The 21,779-nt window shown below is 39.1% G+C and overlaps 1 long non-coding RNA gene across 1 annotated transcript in view; it reads right to left on the bottom strand.

The window, feature by feature from the left end:
* LOC147181427 (uncharacterized) overlaps positions 1 to 17,366 on the bottom strand; it is a 68,360-nt gene extending 50,994 nt beyond the window's left edge. The window contains exon 1 of the long non-coding RNA XR_015093959.1: positions 16,808 to 17,366. This is a non-coding gene — a long non-coding RNA (uncharacterized LOC147181427). The remainder of the gene's footprint in view (positions 1 to 16,807) is intronic.
* Between the last annotated feature and the right edge of the window lie 4,413 nt (positions 17,367 to 21,779).

The following is a 21,779-nucleotide window of genomic DNA, read 5'->3' on the forward strand; positions in this document are numbered from 1 at the left end:
ATGGCATGCAAATGAGAATGTGGGCACTCAACGAAATTGTGGGTATCCGTCAATGGTGGGGCCGACGGAGAGACAGAAGTGCCCACCTCTGCAGTTTTTTGCCAAGTCTCCAAAAGTCCAGAAAAAAAATAAACTAAATGAAAATAAATTTTATTTCTAATAAATCAACTTTTAATTCTATGTTAGCAACACCGCAAGTGTCAGGGCATTTATCCTCTTTGATGACCCGCTGTAACATATCAACATGCAAATTCCCGCACACTCAACAAATATACACACACACATGCACACACACTCTTCCTGTACATGCACCGGCTCATTTGTCAGTTGTCGCTATCGTCTTCAGCATGACACCTGGCATTCGGCAAACAATTATAAACTCATCAAGCAAGCGGATCCTGGTGGTGTTGGAACGCTAATATGATGGACAGAGGGTCATGATGTCGGCAGGGTTGAGATAAGAACTCCAGCCATAACAGAAATGGAATTGCTTGCATGTTGGTGGTCCCACAATAAACGATCAGAAAACTTTAAGAAATTATGCATTTTCTAAACGAACGCAAACAGTTGATCGACCCTTTCAGAGCAGTCCTTGTTTAACAATATGTTTATTATTTGTCTATGCAGTTAAGTCGTTCATACTATATAGGTCAGCTTTACAGATGCCATGGCTGCTGCTTTTATAATAAAGGAAATTACAGCAACTTAGCATCTAATTGTTCAGAGGACAAAACATTCAACAGTTAATTAAGACACAGTGTCTATAGAGCAAAAATCACAATTTGAGGAAATATGATAGTATTTCACTGGCAAGGTCAATAAAACCAGGTGTCAAATCCAGGTCCAGAAAGTAAAAACCCTGCCACAGTTTGGCTTGAGCCCCAGGTGCTAGCTACCTATCTCCCTAGCTAGCTCCCTACAGTGTTTAACTGCTAGGGAGCTAGCTAGCAAGCTAGCACCAGGGGCTAAAGTCAAACTGTGGCAGGGTTTTTACTTTCTGGACCTGGATTTGACACCTCTGATAAATAGCTCTGTAAATTGCACCATTTCTGATACAGCTTTTTGAATTGGAACTCACCACAGGCCCATTTTTCAATGAATTTTGGAACTGAGTTTCAAAAACATACAAAAATCCCACTGCATCAACATTTGCAAAGCAGATGTCTTCTTCAGGGAATACTGCTAAAATCTTCCCCGCCTACACGATGACACATTAAAACATAGGACGCCGGAAAGCGGGAAAACGTGACACGGCACGTCCGACGGCAAGCTTAAACACAACTTCGAGCAGACAGATGAGTGTGGAAAACGGTGGCGTTGAATCTCGTACCGCAGATCCGACTGTTTACCAGACCAGAGGCCCAAACCAGCTTTTTACTGCTCTGTTTGAATAATCAGCTACAAGTCAAACAAACAGCACAAGGAGGGATGTTTTTGCAAAGAGCTTGGAATGGGGGTAATAAGTGTTTTAATGAAACGAAGACCTCTTCCTGCAAATATAAACACGGGACCTTCAGCTTTCTGGCTTTGAGTTTTCCACCCTTGTCGTTTATATATGACGGAAGATTCTGTGGAAAATGAGCTTCTCGATAAGGTAGTATTAAAAAAGCCACCAATCCCATCTGAATTCACCCCGGATTGGTCGCCAGTCTATCACAAACAACCAAGTCAAGTTGAGTTTATGTATATAGCCCTTAATCACAAAAAGGGCTTCACATGCCCACAGTTGACAAATATTGACAACCATTCATACTTGCTGCCACTGAGCAACTCCCCGCCGGCTGCATAAAGTGGAGCAGTACACTGCTCGTGTCGTGGGACATTGTTTGATTTATTTTCAACTACTTCAAATAACATTATCTCAAATGAGCCAGACACTGTGTCTGTTTTTAAGCTCGCATGAGTTCATTAGGCACATGTTGCTGGAATGAGGGGGCACACATCTTGATTCCACCTGAGCCGAGATAGTCTTAGACAGCCTCAGTGGTCCAGATACATCCACCCGCCCGCAAACACCACCACCACCTCCAACACACTGGCCTGAACATAAACACGGCTTGGGTCTGGTTGAGACCCCGTTTATTTATGGACATGTCTGGGTCTAGGACACAATTAGCGCAAGATAGATAGGCAGAAGATAGACAAAAGCCAAGGGAGGCCATCTAGGGGACTTACAGTATGTTCATACAGTGGACAATGTCCACCTACTGCACTGTTCTTATCTGCGCTCCAGTCCAACGTACAAACGATCAAGGAAAACGTATCCAAATGGAAATAAGTCGGTCATTTGCGAGCTAATTGAAGTTGTGGTGACGTCAAAACATCCCACTAACTGGGGGTGTGAGAATTCAAAGACTTCCCACCGTTTGTTTACCGGTAAGAGAAAGAGAGAGAGAGAGGGAAAAAAACAGGTCCACTGCAGGTTTTATTGAAGTATGAGCTTTCATCTTTGGCGCGCTCTCCTCTGCTGTATCAGTTTAATCTTTTTTTTTTTTTTTTTTTACAATAGTGGTTTTACAGCTTAATGACCAGACTGCAGAAAGCCAGACATCGTAAGGTGTTTTTATGGCGTTTGTTGCTCCTTTGTGATAGGGCCAAATGTCGTTGCTTTACTGTACGGAGCGTTGACAGAGAAGGCGTGAATTCGTTTTTGCTGTCATAACTAACAGGATGCTTCACAATGCCGGAGAAAGAACTCAAAAACCCAAAGACACTGCAGCAACGTTGAACCCTTTTTTTAAATTTTTTATAAAGGTTTATTTACCATTTATTTTTACGACGGCGTATTAGGGCCACATATAAATATATATTTTTTTTAGAGGGTGAGGGCAATATTCAGAGAAAAAAACTTTTATATGCAAATTTGCCACTTTATGTAGTGGCAGATTTGTGAGGAAAAAAACAACAACTTATAATACACATAGTAGTACACGTAGTGTACTACTCGACTGTTTGTGCCAATACTTTTCAGTCGGGTTTCCAAATAAGGAGATAGGATTTTCTTTAGCATAGATTAACCATATCATGTTAAGCATTCGCTATTTGAACCGTTGTGTACGGCCACTGGCCAGCGACAATGACACCTCGCTTGGTGAAGGTCCACACCCGGACGATTAAGCATTTAAGTTAATTTGTTAAAATGTATATTTACTTCCAGAATTATTATTTACACGTTCTTACATTTTGGTATTTTTTTTGTACAAGTATCTAAGTTGATGTGTTGAATCTGCTGCTCTCACTATTCACTAGCATTTACCTAAAGTATGCTAGCATCTGATTGGTTAGTGTTAGTCAGCTGACAGGGGATCAGGAAGTGTCGCTCTAGCTGCGGTGAATGACGAGTAAAGTTTAAATTTAAGAATGAATCAGTCTCAATCCTGCCTTTTCATTTTAACCACCATCGAATCCTCACATGATTAGACTATAGCTACGCTACGTGTATTTCTTGTAAGTTTCTGAGTTTTTTTGGGGAAATTTGCCACTTTTTAAACTCACAAATGTGCCACTTTATAAAGTGGCAAATTTGGGATTTTTTTTTTTAAATCTCGGAATATTGCCCCCGCCCTGTAAAAAATATATATTTCTACTTGGCCCTAATACGTCGTCTTATGTTTTAAACGTATTTAAAGTGAAGTGAGAATAATTTCCCAGATGAGTCGTAGCCCTTTGCTGATGTCTTCTATTTCTTCTTAAAAGTGGTTTATTAATTAATAACCTTCCACTGGCTGTGTCCAAATATTGTCCTCCATTTTGCTTCAATTGACAGAACTTTGAGCAACCAATTCAGCGTGCACAGTAAATTATGTAAAGCAAATTTGACTCTATTTAGAGTGGTACCAAATAGACTCATGTTTTAGAATCTTTACACTTGGAAGAGAGTAAAATAAAGAATTGAAAATAAATAAAAGTCACTCAAGGGTTGAGGAACAAACTCACGACCTTCAGTTTGGGAGAAAGTTGATCTACTCCCTGAGCCACGCAGCTCCTGCTTAATAGAGTCAAATTGACTCTACAAAATTGTATGTGTGATAGCTGATAGCTTTACACCACCACTGCCTCAATAGCTACTGCTAGAAGCTTCACAGCACCTGAGAAATCCTTCAAAAACCCAGCCAACTGAGCCAAGTTTCAAATAGATTTTAAAAAGGTGCTATGTCTGTAGAATGCTACAAAATAATATGCATTACAACAGCGAAGCAATGTTTAACTCTAAATACTACAAGATACTCGCTGTAGGATTTTGAACACAAAGAAATATACACTATAATTTGTGGAGTATTAATTACAGCTTTACTGCTTGGATGACATTTTAAATTACCATGAATCAAAATGGAATATGTCTGTGGCAAAATATGGCATTTTTAGCACATCCTGGCTCCAGAGCTTCCAACATGTTTCTTGAGTGCAAATGACGTCCATATTTCTTCATGACACTTTGGTGGTATCACTTTAGAAACCTTTATAACCTCTTGCAGGGCAATAAAACTGAAGGGGTGCTGATTTTCAAGGTGGCCTGACACAGCAATCAAGTACACACATGCACACACACACACACACACACACACACAAAGAGTATAAACATTACACAATTGCAATAGGCATGAGAGCGGCTCTAGCTAATTAAGACCACGCTGCCTTTCAGTGCCTGTTTATATGTGACTTCAAAATGGACGCTGCCCCTGGGGCTCCTTCCAACACGACAATAAGGACGGGAAGAACCCAGGGAAAGGAAAAAGGAAGCTGGGACTAAAACTACAGTAGGACACAATAATGAAAATCACCAAAATGAAATAAATAAGGCAACCAAAAAAAAGGACTGGAAATGAAGTTTAGCCGAAGGATAATGTTTACATGATTTAATTAAACCCATCCTCTCGATGATTAAAGAACCCTTGTAAGGGTTTGGAAGACACGTTTCAGCATGAATCACACGGAATGCTGAATAAAAGCGGGCGCTGTTAATATCACCACCGTGTCGGGCGTCAAGGACACAGAGACCCTGAGGGGGGATAAAGGAGCTGGCCCTCGCCCACCCGTGTCGTTAAAGTCGATAAGCTGGCAGCTAGCGGTGGGGAAGTTTGCCATCGGCCAGCAACCAGGTACCAAAACACCTCACTCACATTTTCCTTTTTCGCCTGCCTCAAATGAGAATGAACTGGGCCAGTCAGAACATTCTAGGTGGTCCGAACTACGGTGTAGCGGCTGGTCTGACCAGTGGGGTTAAGGACCAACATAGACCAACATGTTCAGACTTTTTGCACAGTTTCAATTTTGGAATTCCCTAAAAAGTGACCATCCTCCCCTTCAATAGCCTTAATTTGCAGTCGTTACGTCAATTTGAAAAGAGTGGCTAACCAAAACAGCAGCACAATACATAAACAGTCTCTGGGATGAATTTAAGTGTCGAGACTTGCATTACATGGAGACGGCACCTTTAACGGTTCCGGTAGTAACTGACGTGGTCACTCCACAATGTTATGCACGTCAACGTTTTCATCCCATTGAGATTTATAAGTTCCGCCCACTCTCCTTCGGCCCTTGGTGTTCAGCGCAATTTCCTCTATAGTCCTCCAGTTTTACTTGACATTAATTGTAACACAGTGAACCGCCGTTTTTACCAGGCGTGGGGATACATTCCAGACTAACGCAGACAATGGACGATATAGGAAGACCATTTTTTAAATTGGGCTGTCAAAATTAAACTCTAGAGATGAATTTAAAGTCATTAAAGCTTTAAAAATTAACTCAGTGTGGAGCCAAATTTGGAGGAGTCACTGGCGGGAAAATATATAAACACTGACTATAGGTAGTTTCACTTTCTGATTTACTTGCTTGATGCTTAAGTAATTTGTGCACTTTGCAGAGCCAAATTCAAATAGCATATTAGTTGTACGCCTTTGGCGTATCATCTCAGAGCAAAATTCCCTGCTCAAGTTACCTCCACGGGGCCTCGCAAATCATGCTGCTGGAGTGTGGTGCTCGTGAGCAGAACTAAACCTGTAAGCGAGAAGTTCTGACAAATGTTTGTGTCCCATTTGATCATTTTGTTTTAACAGTTGTATTTTACAGGAAAAGTATTCTATTCAAGGATCAAAGAAAGCTATTAGAACAGTCTTTGATTCTAAATATACTTTCTATTTGATGATTTTACATTAATTCCAAGATTGTACTCAAGTAAATAAGATTACAAGAAAAGGAGCAATTAATTAAAGCATGGGGTAGCAACTTTAGCATGGGAGCCCAGACTTAAAACTTAAACTTTACCTAATTTAATTACAAATTGAAAGCATTACAAAACAAAAATAATAAATTAAAACAACTATAAAGATATATCAATCACAGTAAAAATGGGAAAAACAGGCAATGTATGCAGTATAAGCTAGGGGAAAAGAAAAAAAATCATACAAGTAAAAACTACAACAACAAAAAAGTATTCATAGAAAACAAAACAAAAATGGAATACAAACAACATAAAATCAAACTGTATATCAAGAAATATAACAGCTCAAATAACGATCCGCATTGGTTGTATACCAGCGATTAGTGAGCTGCAATAGACAGTCCTTCCTAGTGCAACCTGCATAGGCTGTCTTGCCATGTCACCATATGCTCCAACATGTGTAATTAAAACAAAACCAGATTTTTTTTTTCCTTCCTTGGGACCCATAAAGGAAGTCCTAGTCTTGGGCACATCTGGTCCAGTTTTCAGCAAGGCCAGGACCTCCGTTAGCCTGCCACTGAATTTAGATCACGGGTCCTCAATAGGCCAAACCCTGATTTAGGCCGACAATTATTAGCTTCTTTTTTTTTTATCTTTTTTTTTGCGCCTGTGTCGCAACTGTATGCTGTGTTGCAGCTTGTCGATATTTTACACGCCGCCGTGGGGAGAACACTGACTTGCATGAGTAACACACTTGCACAGACAGTAAACAGGAAGTAAAAAATAAAAACATAAAAAGAAAATACTGGCACAGCTCTTACAAGACAAACTGGAATAGAGTTTAACTGAGAAAAGAAGCATCAGAACTGTCTGTGTGATTGTGTATATTTGTGTGTGTGCGCGTGCATTTGTACGGACAATACAACAGGACCAAATGTTAATCAAAAACGAGGCAGAATTTGTATTCCTAAAAATGCTAACTTTAGAACCTTATTCTAATATACTGTGTGATAATTGTTCACAGTTTGAACATTAACACGAGGCAAAAAAAGGAAAGAAAGAATAAAACTGTTCTTAAAATACCAGAAGAAAAAATCTATAGAGACTGAAGGTGTGATCGCCAAGGTCAACCTTGCACTATGATGATTATGTTTGCAATAGCCATCTCTGGAAATGTATTTTAAAATAAATAAATAAAAAACAAAGAATTTTTAAAAGCCCGCCCCTTGCCAACAACAGGGCAAAAAAATACAGAAGTATAGCAAAGGGAGTCCATGCAGATGAGCGGACTCAATAACGATATTAAACACTTTATACCTGTGGGAACTGGTAGATTAAATTTAAAACCGCTGTTGTCACCCAATCAAAATGTGCCCCACCTATGCACGTGACTTTTACCTTTGCCAAGTTTCGGCAACAAGCAGTCTGCTCTCTTGCTTTCAATGATGAAGTCCATTCCAAGTTTATACAAACTTTTTGGCCCGCTCAGGATCAATCGGTGACTTATATGGCGGCAGGTCGTCAGGTTTATGCCTTTATCGGCGTCGGGGAGCACATTGATCTTCAAAGGGAGATGACTTGGAATGAGTTGGGCAATAACAGAGATCATAATGCATTACTAAGACAACATTCATTGCACAGCACTCAGGCTTGCACAGGCTGCACTTTGGTGTAGCCACATTGCCATCTAGTGGCCACCATTAAACCAAAAGGAGGTAGAGTTTTGTCTTCATTCAAGAACAACACCTGGGAACGATGTGGGCTGCATTAGCTCTAATTGATTTGAATTACAGACTAATAGGTTAATAATCAGACTGAGTTTCTAATTAATGGAACAAACCATTAGCAGTATTGTTTAATCGGATCACCTCTTTTTGATTCAAGCTTTTCCAAGTGTGGTAAATGATACTCTTAAAGCTGAGTCAATAGATGCTACGATGCTATGCAGAAACCCAATTTTTGTTAACCCTTCATAGGCCTGTGATTGAAACCTTAACAAATAAAATAACCCGAAACCAGAACGCTATATACAAATATTATCACAGCTACGATGACAACAATAATTATGATAGAAAAATCTAACATTTTCATCCTAACCAAGAACAATATCTAAACAAGCAAACAAACAAACAACACAATAATAATAATAATAATAATGTACGATACCTGGGGAAAAAACGAGTGTGATTCCGTAAAGTCAACCATTTATGAGGAAACAACTGAAATATATTGTGGTTATAATAATTCATAACAATCTTAAAAAAGAAACAGAAGCAAGTTTGCCTTTGTAAATTGTACATTGTGTTTATAAAAAGTAAAACAAGCATTATGAATTGGTTCTCCTACTATATAGTAACTATCATAGTGACTTATGACATCCTGAAATATATATATATATATTGATAACGCACCCCCTCTCCCTCTGCCTCATCATTGTCTGAGGTCAGTTTTGATTCAAGACTGAATTGTGACCTCCAGTGGTAAGATTAAAGAAGTGCTATTCATTTGAGGAGATGATCCAGATGAAAACATCCATTCATCCATCTTCGAAAGCTCATTAAATTGAGCTGGCGTCTGTCCCAGCTGACATACACCCTAGACTGGTCGCCTGCCAGTTGCAGAGCACAAACACAAACAAACAAAAATGGCATGTTTTTGCAATGTGGGAGGAGAATGGAGTAATAATGATTAGTAACTAATATTTTTTAAATCTGAAAAAGTATTGTGGTGGGGGGTGCGGGTTTTCAACAATGTATTTTCAAGATTCCATAATTAGTTTTAAGCAAAAACTAAAAGTATATTAAGAAAATAATTAAATTGGATGTGAGTACAATGACCCAAATTTTAATAGAAATGAATTGTTTATTTATTACTCAATAATATATTTTCAAAACGAAACTATTTTGTGTTTAATTAAATCAAAACAATATAGATTAAAATGAATTGTATGTTAGTAAATTAATATTTCAGGGGTGCTCAAATTCGGTCCTCAAGAGCCCCTAATCAGCCTGTTTTCAATTGTTTCTCTCCACTAACGCACCTGATTCATGATCAGGATCGTTATCAGGCTTCTGCAAAGCTTGCTGATTAGCTGATCATTAGATTCAGCTGTGCTGCAGGAGGGAAACACGGAAAACAGGCTGGATAGGGGCTCTCGAGGACCGAATTTGAGCACCCCTGTAATATTTATTTACATTTTATTAAAAAAAAGATATATTGCATTTTGTTTTCAATGAAAATATAAGCAAGAACAGTAAACTACACATTTCCTTCATATTTTATTGCAAGTTTAATTAATTTAGCACCACAGTTCTGAAATGGCCACTGGGGGAAATGTTAGTACACTAATATTTATTTAATAAAAATGAAAAAATCTATATTGCATTTTGTTTTCAATGAAAATATAAGCAAGGACAGTAAACAACATATTTCCTTCATATTTTATTGCAAGTTTAATTTATTTTGCGCCACAGTTCTAAAGTGGCCACTGGGGGAAATGCAGCTAAGGAAAATATGCTCTGGGTCACTGCACGAATTGTCCACAAGAGTGCAGTGGAGTACTACTATGAAAACAGAGAAGGCCCTGAGGAGCAACAACTTTCTAAATGGCCATTAGCTGCAGTGTATCATTCAAACTGTGAGTCACAGCAATCAGCCAAAGCCTACTAGAGAGGGATGTTCTTTCTTTTTTTGAATATCACAAAAAACAGGATAGCCACTAAGGTATGCTTACAAACAACCTAGAAATATTGGTTGACACTTTTTCCTTGAAAGGTTTCTCATACAGACGGCAATTATTTCCAAACAAGAGCTGCATAACACTGTATTGTGCATGCCAGGCCACAAGATGGTGATGTCTATTAAATAACACAACAAACACTGCTGCACTTAGTGGTACAGTAACAAGGTACACCTCGTATATTTGGGGCATTCACTTTAAAATGTTTCACATAATAATATTGCCTAAAAAGCTCATTAGGACCATGAAAAACTGCAATATGCATGCCAGGCTAGGAAATGGCCTTAGTGGTAAAGAAAATTAAGGAGTTGTGGAGGGGATACCAGTAACCACCAACCTCTAACCTTAACCTAACGCAATCCTATCCCCCCCTAACCTTTACAGTCTCCAGTAACCTTTACCTTAACTCTTCCCCCTAACCTTAAACTGACCCTCTTAGTGAGGGGTAGGGAACCATAGTCCTGGATTGCTACTGTCCTGCCTGTTTTCTGTCTCCCTCCTCCAACACAGCTAACTCAAAGGATCAGCTCATCAGCAAGCTCTGTACAGGGCTGATAACAATCCTGTTCGTCAAATCAAGTGTGTTGGTGGAGGGGACATGGAAAAGCTTCCTGACAAAACAATTCAGACAAATCAGGACGGAAGTGTTCAGATGAGATGACATACAGCACCAATAAGGACAAATGCATGGAAGAGTAAATTATTATCAGCTATTTAAAACCTACCCAAACCCCAATCTTCATGCTTCTTTGGGAAAATATTAACCAGTAGTTGCATGAATCCACCATTACCGGAGCGTTGTTGCTCAAGATTAGACCATTTTACAGTAAGATGTCCTTCTTCTTTTTTTACTTGTTTCTCACGGATTTCTTTCCCAGACAAGTGCAATGAGAACCTGACAGAAAAATCACAAAAACACTTTCCACAGCAGGCCTCCGCTTTACAAAAAAAAAAAAAAAAAAAAAAATTACTTCTTCTCCCACACACACGCATAAACACATACACCTCGAAAACAAAGGTACCATTTTACTCAGGAAGGGTCAGCAGTTCTCTCCATCAGACGGGGGCTTGTTCTTGGTCAGAGGCTGCTGCCCAATCTCAGACCAGCCCCACCACCACCAACGGGCTCCGTCGACCCCCCCTGCCGGCCCCCTGCCACCCCCGGAGACAAGCTTCCCATTGTTCGTGCCATAATAATAAATGGCAGTTCTCCTGTTCGGACATGAAATACACATGAAAACCGCAATTTATGCTAAGGACAATTTGACATGAATCCCACACTAGAAGATCATCTGACAGGAACGATGAGGGGCTACTTTTCCTGAGGTAAATCAGTGCAGCACAATAGACGAAAATAGGTGTCATTAGTGTGCAATACGTGCTCCTCCTGCTCCCACGTGGTTTGGGAAAACAGCCGGTCATGACACCCAGACATGGGAGTTCACCATCAGGTCACGTTGAGCTCATTCACCTGCTACTGAGGTCTGGCTCTTGACTTTGTGAGAAATCCCCACTCGACCCAAGCTCATAAACACATCATTAACATGCACCACCGAAGCAAGACGAACTGTTTACTACTTTCAGCGCCACGCTACCATGCTAGCCACCCTGACTTAGCGAGTGCAATGACTCAAGCACTGATACAAGAAAAATGACAAAATGTTAAACTAGTGATTGTTATATGAATTGATTGTTCAGAATTCTGTTGATTGTGCATCTTGAAGCAACTGAGGCAAATTGGAATGCAGTACTAAGCTGCAACCAGCAGAGGCATTGTTGATTCAGTGTCAACTAGTTTCCAGTTTGAAGAAGAACATGTTAGCTATGCTATTTGTGTCATCGGATTTAATGTCAAATAAAGATATCATATTTTAGGAAAACACACTACCCTTTTGTACTGTTCCATAGTTTGCTGAATGCCAGTCACTAGTTAGTGTTGTTCCGATACCGTTTTTTGGCCCCCGATACCCAGCAGCATACCAATACCTAAAAAAAAAATTCTCAACATGAAAAACCTATCCTGCCATTGGTTCAAAGTATTCAAAGGCCGATAGGATATCTTAGCTCGGCATGCAGTGAACATGACACACATCAGTGAATGTCGTGCATGAGCAAGACACAAGATGCTGCATCCAAAGTCCTATATTAGCGTCAGAATTAATGGTATCGGCATGTTACTTGTCAGTACTCACCGATACCACTGTTTTAATGCAGTATCGGGGCCTCTGCCGATACTAGTATCGGTATTGGACCTTTCAGGGCTCTACACTAACTTTTGCACTTGTAGCACTGTTGCTACCAACTTTTTCAGTTAGTCGCACCACACAGGTTTTGGTCGCGCCTTTTTGGGAGGAAATACAGCATGACGTGAAGATTGACAGTGACTCAACATACAGTATAGCTGCAAAATATTTTACTGTAACAAGATTTGTCTGCAATAAAACTGGTCAATTATTTTATATTACTTTGAAAAGGGGACTAATGTATAGGCGCCCCTATTTTTTATGATAAATGTTATAAGAATCCCTGCGACCCTTGTGAGGGATAAGCGGTTCAGAAAATGGATGGATGGTAAAATAATCATATATAAGAAAATCCATGCTGATTTAAAGCTTAAAGATGAGCCGTTGCACCACACATTTAAACATGTACTCGCACCGTGCAACTGGATACATTTTGTACCAGCACAGGCTGTAAAGTTGGTTGCATTTGCGGGTGAATTGGTCACAGTGTCGAGCCCTGTTATTTGTCAAATTCACAAATGTGAGACTTCTGAAGAAGTGGGCCATTACTTTTCACGGCACAAGACTAACTGCTCAGAAATTTTGAGCAGCTGTGGACAAGTGTTTAACATTGTCACCTGCCACCATGGGGATCCCAGTTCGAGACACGCAGGTGCAGTGTCCTTGAGCAAGACACCAATAACAGTGTGTTTGCTGTGATGGATCAAATGTAGAGGTCATATTTTGCGTACACGTGTGCACACAACATTGACGACAAAAAAGAAAAGAAAAAAAATATATGTATATATATGCTTCTTAAACGAGAAGATTAGTTAGAAAAGACTTTGCTGTAAAGTTATGCTGCTTATAGCCACGAGAAGACAGTTTGCCAGTATCTTAAGATTGCAATGATATCAACCTGTGTTATCATCCATAATCGTTTTTCCCGTTGCCATTTTAGCTCAGCAAAATGAAATTTAGATGCTATTGTTAGACGATGACCAATACTTGAAAACATGTTTGCTTCAAGCGATGTTTAAATAACATCCCCATGAAGAACATGAGCGTGAGAACATTTGACAAGACACACAGGAAAACATGGTGAAACATTTCACCCGTGCTGAAAAGAAAAGAAAATTCCTGGGAAGAGGGAAATTAGCGGGGAGGAGGAAAAAAAGAAAACGGGGCTTGTTAAACGAGTCGAACCCCGGTGCGTAAATGGTTCTCTGCTGCGGTTCGCCTCAAGCCTATCATATGGCAGCATGCTTGACACTGCGTGAGAAAGCAAATTCCTGAGCGCTCAGCGACGACCGCCTTGAGATGCAAAGAAAATGAGTTTCCCCCGCCTAAAAAAACAACTCATTGGCCACTTGAATGAGTGTTGCATTCATACAATAATGTGTCTCTATCGCTCATGCACTCCATATGACGGATTGCTTGACTCGGAAAGCAACTTTTTCACCGTTTTCTAGAACCAAAAAAGGTACAGGTGTTTCCCAAGTTGAAAAAGTAAAGGGAATCACAGAAGAATGTAGGACTCAATATTATCAATGAAGCAACAATTGGTATAATGGACGAAAGCCATGTAAGCTATCATGTAACCAAAAATTACAAAATTAAAGACAACAAAACAAAATGTTTTCTTAACTTGCACAAAAATACAAAGGAGGTCTTTTCAGGCAAGAGCAAATAAACCACAAGGCGTCCTTTTGAGGATAAGAGGTTCAGATGATGGTTGGATGGATGGAAAAACATTTTTCATTTAACCACTGTTGATTAGAATTCATGAAATCAAGGAAAATGTTCTGTTCTTTGATAAAAACAAAATAAAATTAAATAAATAAAAAATCCCAATATTTGGACAAGCCTATTTAGTGACAATCCTCGAACCCTACATTTTGAGGTTACAAACAAACAAGTTCAGTACTTACTATTTTTTATTTGACTGTTGGTCTTGAAGTGTTCGTATACAAATATTTAGTTTAAGCAGTGTTCCCCGCACCATGTTAATACTTGGGTGGGCCACCCAAGTAAATTGGCCACCACCCAAGAAGTTTACAAGAAAATGTATTAAAAATATATTTAAAAAGAAAAAAAAACGTGTCGCGAATATACCACATGTGACGTTAGTTCGCCATCACTCACTTGTGGATCGTGAGGCTAGAGGAGACGTAGTAACAGGACTGAGACCCACCTCCCGTCCAACCCACCCAAGTAGATTTCAAACCTGTGGGAAACACTGTTAAGTAAGGCTTTACTACAGCATTAGCGTAGGTTAACAATAGACTAAGGTGCATTAAGACTAGAGCAAGGACTACAAATTCTGGTTACGCCACCGACGTTATAACAAAACTCCGACAATGATTATTTACAACTGAGTTTGCAAATATTGGTAGAATCAAATATTGTATTACACCATTGATTAATCGTATCAAATTATTTTTGCATTATGAAACACAATAACGTGCATATGTGGTGTAGGTATTATTTTTGTTCACTTGGGGAGTCATGTCATCCTCGTGTTCTTCAGTAGTATCTGTGGCTTTGAGTGTGTAAGGCTGGAAAAGATGATGCCTGGCCTGGTAAGTGATGTGGGTGTCAGTGAATGAGAGTGTAGGGTTGGCTGGTTGTTATTCTGCTTGTTGAGTGACTCAGCGTGAGTTCACCATCAGCAGATCGTGTATGAATGTGCACATTGCATTTTTATTGTCTTATGGTTTGCTCAGTAAAGTGAGCGAGAGGATGGGGGCAATAGCGACGATGCTATGTTAAATTAGCTATCATTGATATGTTACCTTGTGTTGGAGTAGACGTGTTGTTATAATACATATTTCACCTCTTCCTTTGTAAGTGTGAAATTATATAAAATATGGGAAATTCTCTGTTTTTGCGTGCCAGGTAGATATTTTGCCTCAACCTCTCTGTGTAATAAAATTATTCCAGTTACTCTATTAATCGTTGCAGTGCAGTATGGATGTTTTGGCCCACCCCGAGTATGAAACTAATTACTTTTGAGGGTATCACCTCAATAAGAAGCTGGCGTACTTATTTTCTGCTGCTGAGTGCTGACACAGCCAACTAAGTGTCTATATTGCTCACATGGGGGTTCGATCAAGGGTCACGTCTGCAGACATGCGCCTTCTCCACCACTCACATACGACAAAAAGCAGGAAGAAGAAGAAGACCCAGTGTTTAGCCAAGACCTCGTTTGCTGACACAATGTCCGTCTTTGTCCGCCTCGCAGGGTGTTAGATAAAGGAATTCTTGTGTGTCTTGGCGGTGGTTGGGGGTGGTGGGGTGCGTGCTGCTCTGACCGAGTTTATTTGACACTTCAGCTCCTTTTGTGAGGGCAAGTGTCCCACCGTCAATGCCGGCCATGAGAGTCACTTGGCTCTAGACAGAGGGTCCCTCTTCAGTCGAGAAAGGGGGTCTTGTGTGTTGTACTACGGACACATAGAGGTGCTCTGTCCCTCGACCCTTCACAAAAGACATCAGTCTTTCTGGCTAATAAGGTTAGGTGAGGGATTGTCTTGAGGTTTTTCAGAAAAGGTATGATCCTATGAGATTTTATCCACGTTCACCTGTCGGGAGTCAGAGGGTGGATCACTTGCACAAGCAGAGGCTACGAGGTGGAAGAAGCAGGTGCACGGGAGGTCACGGAATGAATGCAGCTCATTTTGGAGGGTGATCTTAAGATGAATGACGGAGTGAGCAGATCACACATTACTAAATTCACCCATGTTTGAGAAAGATCCAGGTTGATAATGGATACACGTTTGCCCAACCACATTTGATGGTAATAAAACAGCTAAACACTTTAATTCTGAAGGTTCTATTGGTACAAATCCAACGGTTTAATCTAACTAAAACACTTATTATTTATGAACAAGGTACTATTTATTACTCGAAATCCTAAACACAAGCCCTGTTATATGTACAATTTACAGGTAACGGGAAAAATACCTGTTTGAAAATCAATCACAAAATTTTTTGGCAAATGCACCCCATTAAATGCTAAACTTTTCAATAAATCAGAAACCCAAACTGTACAGATTTATCTCCAAATTTACCATTGACAGATTGAGGATTCATCTGTACCATTTGAAATAGAGTAACTGATGGTACAACATTACAAACCTGACAAAAAAACACATGTACCTTTATATGTATTGTAAATATCAAAATTGACCAAATGTGTGTAATTGACAACCACTAAAATTTGCAACTCAGGAACAGTTTTAGCTCTTAAAAAAAAAGAGAGAGAGAGAGATAGACTTATTCATGAGATACGGTGGCAGATTGGGGAGACACCTGTGTAGCCTCTTGACTAAGGATGGGAGTAACTCACATTATGACATTGGAATATGTGGCCAAGGATGACATCATGATACAGCAATTTTGCGATATATTTTGAGGGGCATAAGGGGACACATATGACCCATTGTAATATGTATAATGCAACTGAAAAGGGGAAGAAACTTGCAAAAGCACTTGTTTTATCAACACAAGTATAAGTAACACAAGTAACAGCTTCTCCATCACCTCCATTCTTTGACACTTTTGTAGCCAGATCAGATTCTCTCAATATTTAGATTTTTTTTTCTAAATTACCAATCCCTGCCCTTTGTAGTATCGTACCCTACTGTCACTGACAATATGCATTACCAACATTTCATTCTTACATACCTGCTTGATCAGGTGATGCTCCATAAGGTCGCGCGGCTGCACATCACCAACATAAATATTACAAATATTCCAAGATATTAGACGTTATTCCATTCTTTGTGTTTTAAAACCAATCCCATCCACAGGAGTACAAGTATGAGGATGTTGCTATCCCATGAGAGTCGTCTGTGTCACATGTCCCGCAGCCGGACTGGGACATCACTCTTCCCATTTGAAGAGTTGAGTATTCCACAGAATGATCCACAGGGAGCTTGTTTAATCCATAACATGAAGCCATCTTTATCCTTTTCATTTATAATATGCATAGCATTGTATTTTAACAAGAAGAAAACACGCCGGTCAGCGTTTAAACTTCTCGACACATCCCAAGAATCCTCGCAACTGCCCTCAAAAAGAGTTGAAAAAAATGTAAAATTCCAGGAATTAAATGAGGTCCTAGTTTCCAGCTCAATTTTTCAGCATGTATCCAGCGCGGTGCTGTTAAAAGTTGGCTCCCTCGGACGAACCGCTCTTGTCCTTCGTCAACGCGAGACTGAGCCATAGTTGGAGCTCAGCACTCGAGCACATGCTGCCTGCGTCTGACGTGAGGCGCGCAAAGCCTGCTGGGATAAGTAGTTTTAACGCGGAATCCAGCAAACGCCAGCACAAACCGTCATAAGTGTGTTCCTGGGGAAATAAATAAATTGAGAAAACTAGTTTACAATTACCAGTAAAATATAATAAGAGAAGCATAGTAAGTACTATACAATATATGATTGCTCGTTTGTGAATGAAGCATGCCTTTTAAAAAAAAAAAGCCAAATAATAATAATAAATAGCAGTTTCCAGCTTCCTAAATAAAGACGTAATAAATAAACTAACATGAAATCTAAATTTGTAAATTAAGGCTAACTATGTTACAAAAATATGGAAAATAGAAGTGAGGACATCCCTTTGCTCTACCCATTCTTTTGGAAAATGTAAATTTTAGCGTATCATCTGATTCACAGCTTCTTCTTCTTCTTCTTCTTTTGTGCTAAAAAAGGTTGTGTGTGTTTTTTGTTGCTTTCTTTAATAATTTAAACTCCAACATCCAATTCAAACTGAGCACACAAACCAGAAAGGTGCTGTCAAACAAAACACAAGAAAAAAGAAAACACACAAAACAACCCCCCCCCCCCCAAAAAAAAAGGTCTAGTCAGTGTTATTAAATTCCGACAAGGCTTGCTTTGTCTAAACCCTCCTTAATGTCCTTCCAAACCCTTCAATCTCCTTACAATAAATCAAAAACAAAGGTCGACATTTAATAAACTTACATATGTGTTATAATTTTGCCATTATTATCAAAGTATTGAGCATCATTTCCCTTTTTCTGTCTTGTATCACAATCCCAAATTTAATGTTCTTGAAACCCAGTGTTAGTGAATCATTGTCCTCCAAAATCCAGCGCTGAAATGCTTCCTAACATATCTTGGTGTACACACATTCAAAAAACAAATGTTCTCGTGCTAAAAAGGTTGTGGTAGCAGGGTTGTGTGCAGGGTTGTATTATATAAAACAATATCTTATTTTTATTAGCATATTTGTTGGTCTGTTTTTTCAATTCAATTTCAATCCTGTATTTCATTCATTTGTACTAGAAAAAAAGACAACATAAAACAATCTTTGATGTTGAATGAAAAACATCTTCTTTTATACTATAGAAAAATGTATTTACATTTTATTTTTGGATGTCATTTTCATGTAAAATATTGTGAGTGAACATACTGATATAAAAAAGAGATTCCTCACACCACTAAACAAACCTCAAATTGTTATAAAAGTAGCATTGGCATGCATCAATATATACATACACATATACAGTAATTTATGACATTATAGTATTACTAGTAACACCCAAAGATGTCATTGTGTCAGTGAATCGTGTCAGTAGATTTGATTGTCACTCATCAGGTGTCAGCATGAAGGTGGCTTGCGTGTGAGCGGTGCGAGTGAGTAATGATGATCATCTGTGGCGGCGCGCAGACACACAAGGATGTTGGCGCATTAAATCACCTTCCCATGAATGAATGAATGTCTTGTTTTTGCTGACTTCACTTTCATGTTCTTACGCCTCCGGGCTTGCTTGTACAGTATTCCTTGGATCAGAGCTTCCCTCACAGCCTCAAAACAAGGCCTGGAGACTCTGGGAGTGGACTGGAGATGCCAGAGGGATATGATCCTGATAAATAACTCACAGTCTAATGAAACCATATAGAAGGACAATTCTCAAAATGGAAAATAGAAGAATCACTGAGTTCATCTGTATTTAACTTTTTAGTACAATTTATTCTCATTTGATCTTTATGAACTGTTATCTTAAAATGTTTACAGTATTTTCCAGTCCCGTTTTTGAATAATAATTAGGCCAACGCATTCAATTTCATCAGGGGTAACTCATTTTGTGAAGGTGAGTGTGTACCATACCACAAAGAGAATTTCCTTAAATACACACCTTCTATACTTTAGATGCTTCCTTTCACATACGGACATTAAACAGTGAACTGCAGATTTAGACCTCGGTTGCGAACCAAAACAACACCTACCAAGGCATGTAAACACTAACAGACTCTCAGATGAATTCAAGCGTGGAACATGTTCCCTGCACAATAATGAAAATGAATTAATGTCATGTGGAAACAGGAACTTCAACATGTTGATTTATGGTCACACAACAATGTTGTCACATTTCACTGTACATAATGCAATATACCAGTAATTAAAACATGTATTTGTACAAATAAATGCCTCCCTCAGTAGGAGTTGAATTAATAATTTGCGGCAAATATGATATACTTATTTGCACATGGTATAAAATGTTTTACTGCTGAGCCTATTTAAACTAGTGCTAACCAGAACAGCAGCACTTACCAAAGTATGTCAGTGTCAGCTTCATTAAAGTGAGGACAAGTTTAATTAAAATGGTCTTAAATTATTATTGTTATAAGACCTTATTTTTGCTCTCTGCTCACCATGCATACCACCATCACGCATTCTCTGTTCCTGCAGTTGTAAGCTCTAGTCTACACTCAGTAACAAATAATAAAAATCACCTTTTTTAATGCCATATCAAATTTGTGAGTATGTATATAAAGTAGGGCTGTCAAAATTAGTGTGTTAATTTTGAGTTGCCACTAATTTAAAGTTACTTTAACGCCACTAGTTTCTTTAACACGCGAATGACCGCCCCTTACATGGAAAGCCTGTACTGGGTGAATTCCAGTCGCAACGCAGCAGACACGTCCATTTCAAAACTTAGCAGTAATAAATTTAATATAATTGCATATTTTTGTGGAGACTTGGGTCAAGTTGTATTTTACAATTTTAAAAATGTGCAGAATTTCTTCATGTTAAAGAATGAATTATTATGAAATTACTGTATCAATGACTAAAAGATATAGCCATATTTCTATTTAACATTTTTTCCCCACTTTTATGTTAACAACAGTATGAAAACTTGGGGAAAAAAGTTTTACTGTGCATTTTATTGTACATTTAGAACAGATTATTTGTGATTAATCATGAATTAACTATTGAAGTATTGCGATTAATTGTAAAATGTAATCGCCAAACACTCCTAATTTAAAGATGAGCTCATCATTTTATCAGTATTATTTTGTGTGACATTTTTTTTATGTGATGGTGTGCCGTGTGAGATTGCCAATATAAAATGTGTGTCTGGCTCAATAAAGTTTGGGAAACGCTGTTGTAAAGTACAATTAGAGGACTGAAAAGTCGTGAGTCAGGCACAGCACAGTTCCACTCCAGCTTTTCCATGCCTCTGCATCTGGCGGCGCTCCAGTACGCTCCCAGAGTACCTGAGCCGCACGCGATTCTGTCAATCGCAGGTACTTGATGGCTTTCTTGTGTGCCGTCTGTGCCGGGGGTTGAAAAGTTGCCCTTGTTTTTTTCTTTTTTGCGCACACAACATTGCGTGACTACAGCCAAGGATGAAAACACAAAGACATTGTTTTCAGTGATCAGTAACCCCCTTTATAGTAACTGAACAGCATTCCTGTCTCACATTCCTAAGCCACCACTGCTGCATGAAGGCTTTTTTTCTCCTCTTAAGGCGGAAAAAAAAGAAAGTAAAGGAGAAATAGACATTTCTTAATAAAGCTCACAGTGTGGATCTCCCTAAACTCAACTGACATCAATGAATAATTACGTTTATAAAATTAAAGGCAACTGGGGGAGACTGGACCTTATCTGAAACTATGTGATGAATGTAAATAACAGAGTCACCAAATCTGTTTGTGATCAGCAAACAAAATATGAATGTGGCTTTATCTCAATAGCATGTGCCTGCCTTGAGCTTACACAATAATCGTATTCAGCAAGCACACTGCAAATGCATGGCGGTAGTCAATCACATCTTCACAATCACATCTAATGTTTATTCGTTCAAGGTTCGTTTTTGTTTTTTATCTGAGGCAGCATGGAAAACTTTAAATCATACAAGACCTCAAAGACTTGAACTCCATTGGTATCAAAAACAGCAGCACCTATTGTGGTGACCGTGGCTCAGGGTGTAGATTCAGTAACCAGAAGGTCGGCTGTTCGATCCCCGCTCTCCCCAAGGCAATGTTGTGTCCACTTCACACACATTGCCTCTGATCCTACTCACACTGGTGTATGGAAGGTGCAAATGTTTGGTGGTGGTCAGAGGGGTCATAGGCGCACACTGGCATCCATGCTTCCATCAGCCTGCCCCAGGGCAGCTGTGGCTATTTAAGTAGCTTACTGCCACCACAGTGTGAATGCATGAATAATGGCTCATCTTGGAGTGTCTAGAAAAGCGCTATATAAATCTGACGCATTATTATTATCAGAGCGTGTAACAATCTCACAGATTTGTTTAGTTTTATTCATTTTTTTTCCTTTCGGACACATTATTGTTCAGTCAAGTAAAAAAAAGAAAATAAAGAGTTCAGCCGTGGAATTGTATGTTGGG

Source organism: Leptonotus elevatus, chromosome 1 (assembly GCF_054856555.1).
Source record: "Leptonotus elevatus isolate MCC_2025b chromosome 1, RoL_Lele_1.0, whole genome shotgun sequence".
Lineage (NCBI taxonomy): Eukaryota > Metazoa > Chordata > Actinopteri > Syngnathiformes > Syngnathidae > Leptonotus > Leptonotus elevatus.